Source organism: Hibiscus syriacus, unplaced genomic scaffold (assembly GCF_006381635.1).
Source record: "Hibiscus syriacus cultivar Baekdansim isolate YM2019G1 unplaced genomic scaffold, ASM638163v2 tig00117048_pilon, whole genome shotgun sequence".
Classification (NCBI taxonomy): Eukaryota; Viridiplantae; Streptophyta; class Magnoliopsida; order Malvales; family Malvaceae; genus Hibiscus; species Hibiscus syriacus.
This window is the reverse complement of record NW_024063538.1, coordinates 1,666,472-1,673,042: the sequence shown is the minus strand read 5'-3', so window position 1 is coordinate 1,673,042 and position 6,571 is coordinate 1,666,472.

Genomic DNA, 6,571 nt, shown 5'->3' with positions numbered 1-6,571 from the left:
TTGTAGTTGCATACTAGCAACTTAACGAACTTATTAAACCAATATTTACAATTTTCCTTTAGGGGGAATCGGTTCCCTCCTGTGGGGTATCGGTTCCCCATGACATTCTGGAAATTTTATTCGCTTGAAGGGGTATCGGTTCCCCTTGAATGGGTACCAATTCCCCTTGCCCAGAAATCATATTTTGAGCTCGAAATTCACTTCATTTCAGCTTAAACCTTCATGTTTTACTTCCTTTAATATTCCTAACTTCTATACACATATTTAAACTCATTTCTATTCCATAATCACTTCTTTAAACCCAATTTCCATCATTTACATGGCATTCAAGAATCACACTAAATTTTCAATGTGTTCTAAATCCAATTCTAACACTTCATACTCTTAATTAGATTGATGACAAGTCAATTCATCCATAAAACTTCAACAACCATACCATATCAAAATTTCATCTTAAAACTCATATTACAAATTCCTTCTTAATTCATTTATCTTATTGTTTAAATCCCATATAAGCTTTCCTTAAGCTTATTCAATACCCAAAGAATCAAAACTAAGCTTAAAACTCAAGAATTAACCAACTAAAATTAAACTTACCTATTGTAGCTAAGCCCCATGTGAAGAAGAGAAAGCAAGAAGAAGAAAGCTTCCAGATAGCTCTCTTCCCACGTTTTCACTCTTAAAAAAAGGGAAAAATATCTTTTAAAGGAAAAGACCATAATACCCTTAATTTCTTGTAATAATTACTAAATAACCTTCATTATATTCCAATAATCATTGAATTATTTCATTCTTCTACTTTAGTCATCAATTCTGAAACATTTCAATTTAGTCACTAACTCGTTATTGTGGATGTTACACGACGGGTCAACGGGTCGGGTCAACCGGGTCGGGTAATCTTGCACACCCCTATATATATATATATGATGTGATGTGATGTGTAAATGAGATGAGAGTGATAGTTAGTTATTTGAATTTAATTCGATTGAAATTTAATCAATACTTAATTTGAATATATTTGACTTGAGTTCTTAGTGAGTTGAAACGAACAACTTGATATTTGACTCAAAAGGCTCGCGAACAACTTGAAAAATGATATATTAAATTTTTACATTAAATTATTAATAATATTTATATTTTTATATTTTTATTTAAAAATGAAATATAAAATTTTTATGTACTTATGTTCATGCTCAAGTTCAAGTTTGAGCTTAAATAGATCTCGAGAAAGCTTCAATCAAGTGAAGTACAAGAATGTTTGGAGTTCAAATTTTTTTCGAACTCCAGTCATATGAGAAAGGAGACATTATGTCCGGACGATGGTCGGATGTTGAACAACAAAGAAGATTAAGCGACTATGGTGTGCGGTGTTATGGTCTTAGGGATTTTGTTTATTATAGGAAAGTATTTGAAACAATATTATTGAATTGATTTAATGAAAGAGGTTAACTAACCCATTACAACAAATAGGCTTATATAGCCCAAAATGACCAACAAATTAGGTAAAACGACCAAACAAACTAATTATTATTTTTATTTCTAACATTCTCGCTGATTCTTGAAATTCAACTTTCCTTCTTGAAATTCAACTTGTGATTAGAGAGTTGATAAAAAAAACGTTACAAGCTCAGTGAGCTGAAAATCGTGAGCTTAGAACAAAATTTTGCCTTCTTCTTTCACACTACAACTCTTATTGCAAACAATTCATGTTGTTTTCCTTCATCTTTACTGTTATTTTTCTTTCCTTGTTCAGACTCTCTTTTTGTTGGAAGCAATGTAGTTAAGTTATAGGCTTTTGGCTCTAATTTGAAGCCTCTCTTGGGTAAGAAAACACCCTATTTTATCTAGTTAAGGAGAGAAAGACTGTTGAGCTCTTAAACCCTCCCCATAATTTTTCTTCTATGGTAACTTGGTTGTTAAGCTTTCAAGTCCCATGTCAAACGTCGGAGAAGAAATAACATTCAATTAAGAAATCAATCTATCTCTAACTGAGCAAAACAATATTTGTAGAATGAGTGTCCATCATCCAATATCAACTTACAACCTATTCACTACTAGTTTCCAAAAGCAAGCCCTGAACAAAGAAAAAATCAACAATGCAACATCATGCAACACCATGACAAGATGAAACAAAACCAGTCACCAATAAAATCACTGAAACATTTAGTCGAACACACTGGAGGCATGCACAAAAAAATTGCGGCAAATCGGTAAGAAAATTACAAATATGAAGCTGAAGTTCCAGATTTAGATCGATAAGAAAACAACATTTTCTAATCATCAACATCAGGATCGTTAGCGTCGAATGATAGGCGAATAGAGAATCAACAAGATAGGTGATCAGATTTATCATTTTCGCTCATATCGTATTTTCACATCAATTTAGCCCTCAAAGTTGTTTAATTGCATCATTTTATACTCTACCCTAACTTAAAACCGTAATTTGATAACCCTAACCCATAATCACATAACCTCTAAACCTTGAACTTTGAATCTTAATCTCTAACTTAAAATCAATAATTTAGGATTTTAAGTGAGGGGTAGAGTATATAATGATGCAATTGAGCAACTTCGAAGGCTAAATAGATGCGAAAATACGATAGGGGCAAAAATGATAAATTTGGTCTACTAGAAGAGCAAAAGTTACCGTTTTGCCCATGTTTTTTTAACCAATTTGATCCTTATAATTATCAAATATTATACATTTAGTACTTATATTTATTAAACCAAGTCAAAAGTATAAATGGGTTCCATATTACAATTTGTTATAATTTAAAATTTATATTTATTAGTTTTAAGTTATTTAATATAGATCGTTTTGTGTGATCTTAGATAATTTAATTCAAAGTTTATTATTTATTTTTAATTTAAAGAAAAACACATGCGCCACTTTTATAAAATTGAGAAAAAAAACTAATACCAAATTGCTTAAAAAAACACAGATACCACATTTTAAAAAATACCCACCATTCACTGAAAATAGATGTGGCCCTCCTTCCTTTTCTTTTTCCTTTGCTATCTAATAATATAAATCCTTAGTATATAAAGAAGAAATACACGAGGGTGTTCACCTCACTACCATTTCTTGTATCGAACCATATCAAGAACCCCTGGATTTTTCTTGTATTTGTCAAATGAGTGATGCTCCCTCTTCTTTTTGTCCAACATTGGGTGTTCTAACAGCATCACTCGTAAAATTATTAAAATTTTCAAATTAATAATATAGTCAATGATAGATCGATCGAGTATCGAGGGACGGTCAAACTTCTTATAAATTTTAAATTTTCATGTAGTTTAGGTATTTTTATTGATAATTTAATTTTGTATATTATGCAATTTTATAATTTTACACCTTTGAATTTTTAGTATAACTCCTTGAAAGTGTGCACGTTGACAAAATCTTACATCTGTCTCTGAGTATTTAATCAAATTTATAACGTCAATAAACAATAATATTTTTATTCTAATTGATTGTAATTATAACATTATCGAATTTTATGTGGGTAAAAAATGTTCGACTCATCAATTTATCTAACAAATAATTGAAGTTGACAAAATGTGTGATGGTAAAATAGTTTTCATTGGCTTCCATTGCTTATGCCCACGAGGGAGAGATTCCCTTGGTTTCTCTATATTTGTTATATGGACCCAATGATATGAAACTTTCTGTACCTTCAACAGGAAATTGAAAAAGGAAAATCAAAACAATTATGATTGGATTTGACGACTGCACCCTTTATTTCACTAAGATTATAGGTACATTCATAATTTAAAATTAAAAAAAAAGCAATCATATTTTATGCTTTTTAGTGATAAATGTGAGTTCCCTTTGAAATTATATTACTGTTATTTATTAAATTTAATATAATTATAAGATTAATAGTTATTTGATCATTATAAATATGACAATTTTATTCATTTAGTTAATATAGATGAATTTTATTATTCATTTGAAAATAAAGAATAAAAATATATAGATTTGTATTTGATGTATTGACAATGTATAATGAATAATGTCAATACGAATATATGTGGGCAAATTTGACAAATTTAATTTTTTCTTCTTTTATTAAGAAAAGTTTGATGCCTTTTGGATACAAAACCTTTAATTCTAGTTGTAGATTAATAGTATATTATACTTATAAAATGCAATGGAAAGTAGCATTCAAAGGGTTCCATACTTTTAATTATAAAGGAACAAATTCTTAAGCAAACTAATAGAAGAAAAAGAGACAAACTTTGAGAAAATGCTTATATTCAAGTCCGAATTTGATAAAATAAAATGAATTGATGATATATTTTTATTGTTTATTGTATGACTAAAATTGGCATTAGAAAAATAAATTATTTATTGTATTATTAAGAATTATGTGATAGTACAAAAAAACTATTTATATAGTTGAATTACACAAATAAGGACATACTCTTTTAAAATAGTTGAATACGGGCCAAATATTTTTGTATCTGCTCAAATGAGGGTCTAACATTTCAAAAGAGTCATTGACAAATACTCAAATAAAGGATTAACCTTTTGGAAATGTTTTAGAATAACGGTCCTCATATGAACAAATTAGAGAAAAAAAATTGATCTTTATCCGGGCAACCTAAAAAATGTTAGGCTCTTATTTGACATTTTTTTTTGAAAAGTTAAGTATTTATTTGAGTATATTTAAAAAAAAAGGTTAGACCCCTTGTTCGGTCGTTTAAAATGTTACACGCTTATTTAAAAAAATAAATTTAAAAAAATAAAATAAATATATAATTTTATAACACACAGACGAGAGGGTGGACCTATTATATGTTTGTCCCAAGTAGTCACTTTTAATTAAAATTAAGGTATATAAAAGATTATTATTATTTTTTATTTCAACTTAGCACGGCTTGCTCTTTTTTATTTTCTTTGTTTGGTAGATGGGGACGTTAATTTTGGTATTGGTCTTCGACCACCGGTATTCCTTATTTTTTTCTTTACTTTCTTATATTGCACATTTACTTTTTTTCCTGAATAACTATATTTTTATGACACACTTTCTTATGTTTTTTGATATATTTTTTTGTCTTATTTATAAAGTCGTTTGATTGTTCTTTTCGTTTAATTTTCTTAAGGTTGGATTTGTTGAAGCCTCGATAGATCAAGATGACGCTTAGTTGTTATCAAACCGATCTTCCATGTTTTGGACCTTCATATTAGATTTAGATACGTCGTTTGCGTTTAGAAATTGTTTTATCATGATGTTTGACTATAATTTACGAATGTCAATGATCTTTAAACAATTTGATCATTTGTTGTGGTTCACTTGTTGATGCAATCAGATCTGTTCGCATATATCTTTTGTTTGAGTTTGTTTAGATGAGTTGTTAATTTTTTCCTTGTATGGTCATTGTATAATCTCAAACGGCTAATTTTTTGTGTCAATAATAATAAGAATATATCTTAATTATACGTTTAGTTTACGTTTATGGATGTAAACCATATTTTGATTATTTTTTCTTTTTTAATAAACTAACCACTTTTAGTTACATTTTAAAAAAGGTACGTGCAAGATATATATTAGTAAAATTTATAGAATTGAGCTTGTTTAACTCTAAATGAAGGATTGATATATATATATATATATATATCTACATAATTCTTTAGTTTTACACATATTTAAGACCATTTGATGAGTGGAAATAGATGGTTGAAATTGATTCTTTTTTTCTTCTTTCTAGTGAATATCTTCTTATTTCCTACTGTTAATCTCAACCATCTATTTTCACTCATCCAATGATCTTAAATCTGTGTAAAACTAAAGAATTTTACATTGTGTAAGAGGATCCTATCTCTATATATACAATGTAAAATTCTTTTAGTTTTACACAGACTTAGGACAGTTGGATGAGTGAAAATAGATGATTGAGATTAACTCATTGTTTTTTCTTTAGTGAATATTTTCTCATTTCCTTCTGTTAGTCTCATTCGTCTACTTTCACTCATCCAATAAGTGAAAATATATGACTGAGATTAACCCATTGTTTTTTCTTCAGTTAATGTTTTCTCATTTAATACGGGTTTGATAATAAATAATTATTTTTTAAGCTATAAACATGTCATTCAATTCTTCCGATAGATTTATGGTTTAGTACATGCCCACCTTAAAATATGTATTTTTTTGTAATAATTCTTTAGTTTATTAGCTGTGTCTATCCTATAATGTTATTTTTGTTCACCCAATACAAAAAATTTATGTTGTTAATATATGTGTATCCACCCACCACCTTAAAAAATAATTTTAGATTCTTCATTGCTCAATTCAAATATTGTTATAAATAAGACACTTCGTTAAATATTGTATAAAATAGTGACATGATCTCGTATTCTAATAGTTTTAGCTCTTAAAATTTATATAAATTTTAAATTTAGTTATAATCTGAAATAATTCAATAAATTTAACCATTGATATTTAATAATTTAAAAAGACTAAATTTATAGAATTTTTAAATATGAAGAGTTAAGTTTATTGAATTATTTTTAATTATAATAAATAAAATATTTATAATAATATTTTAATTAAATAATTTATTTATAGTT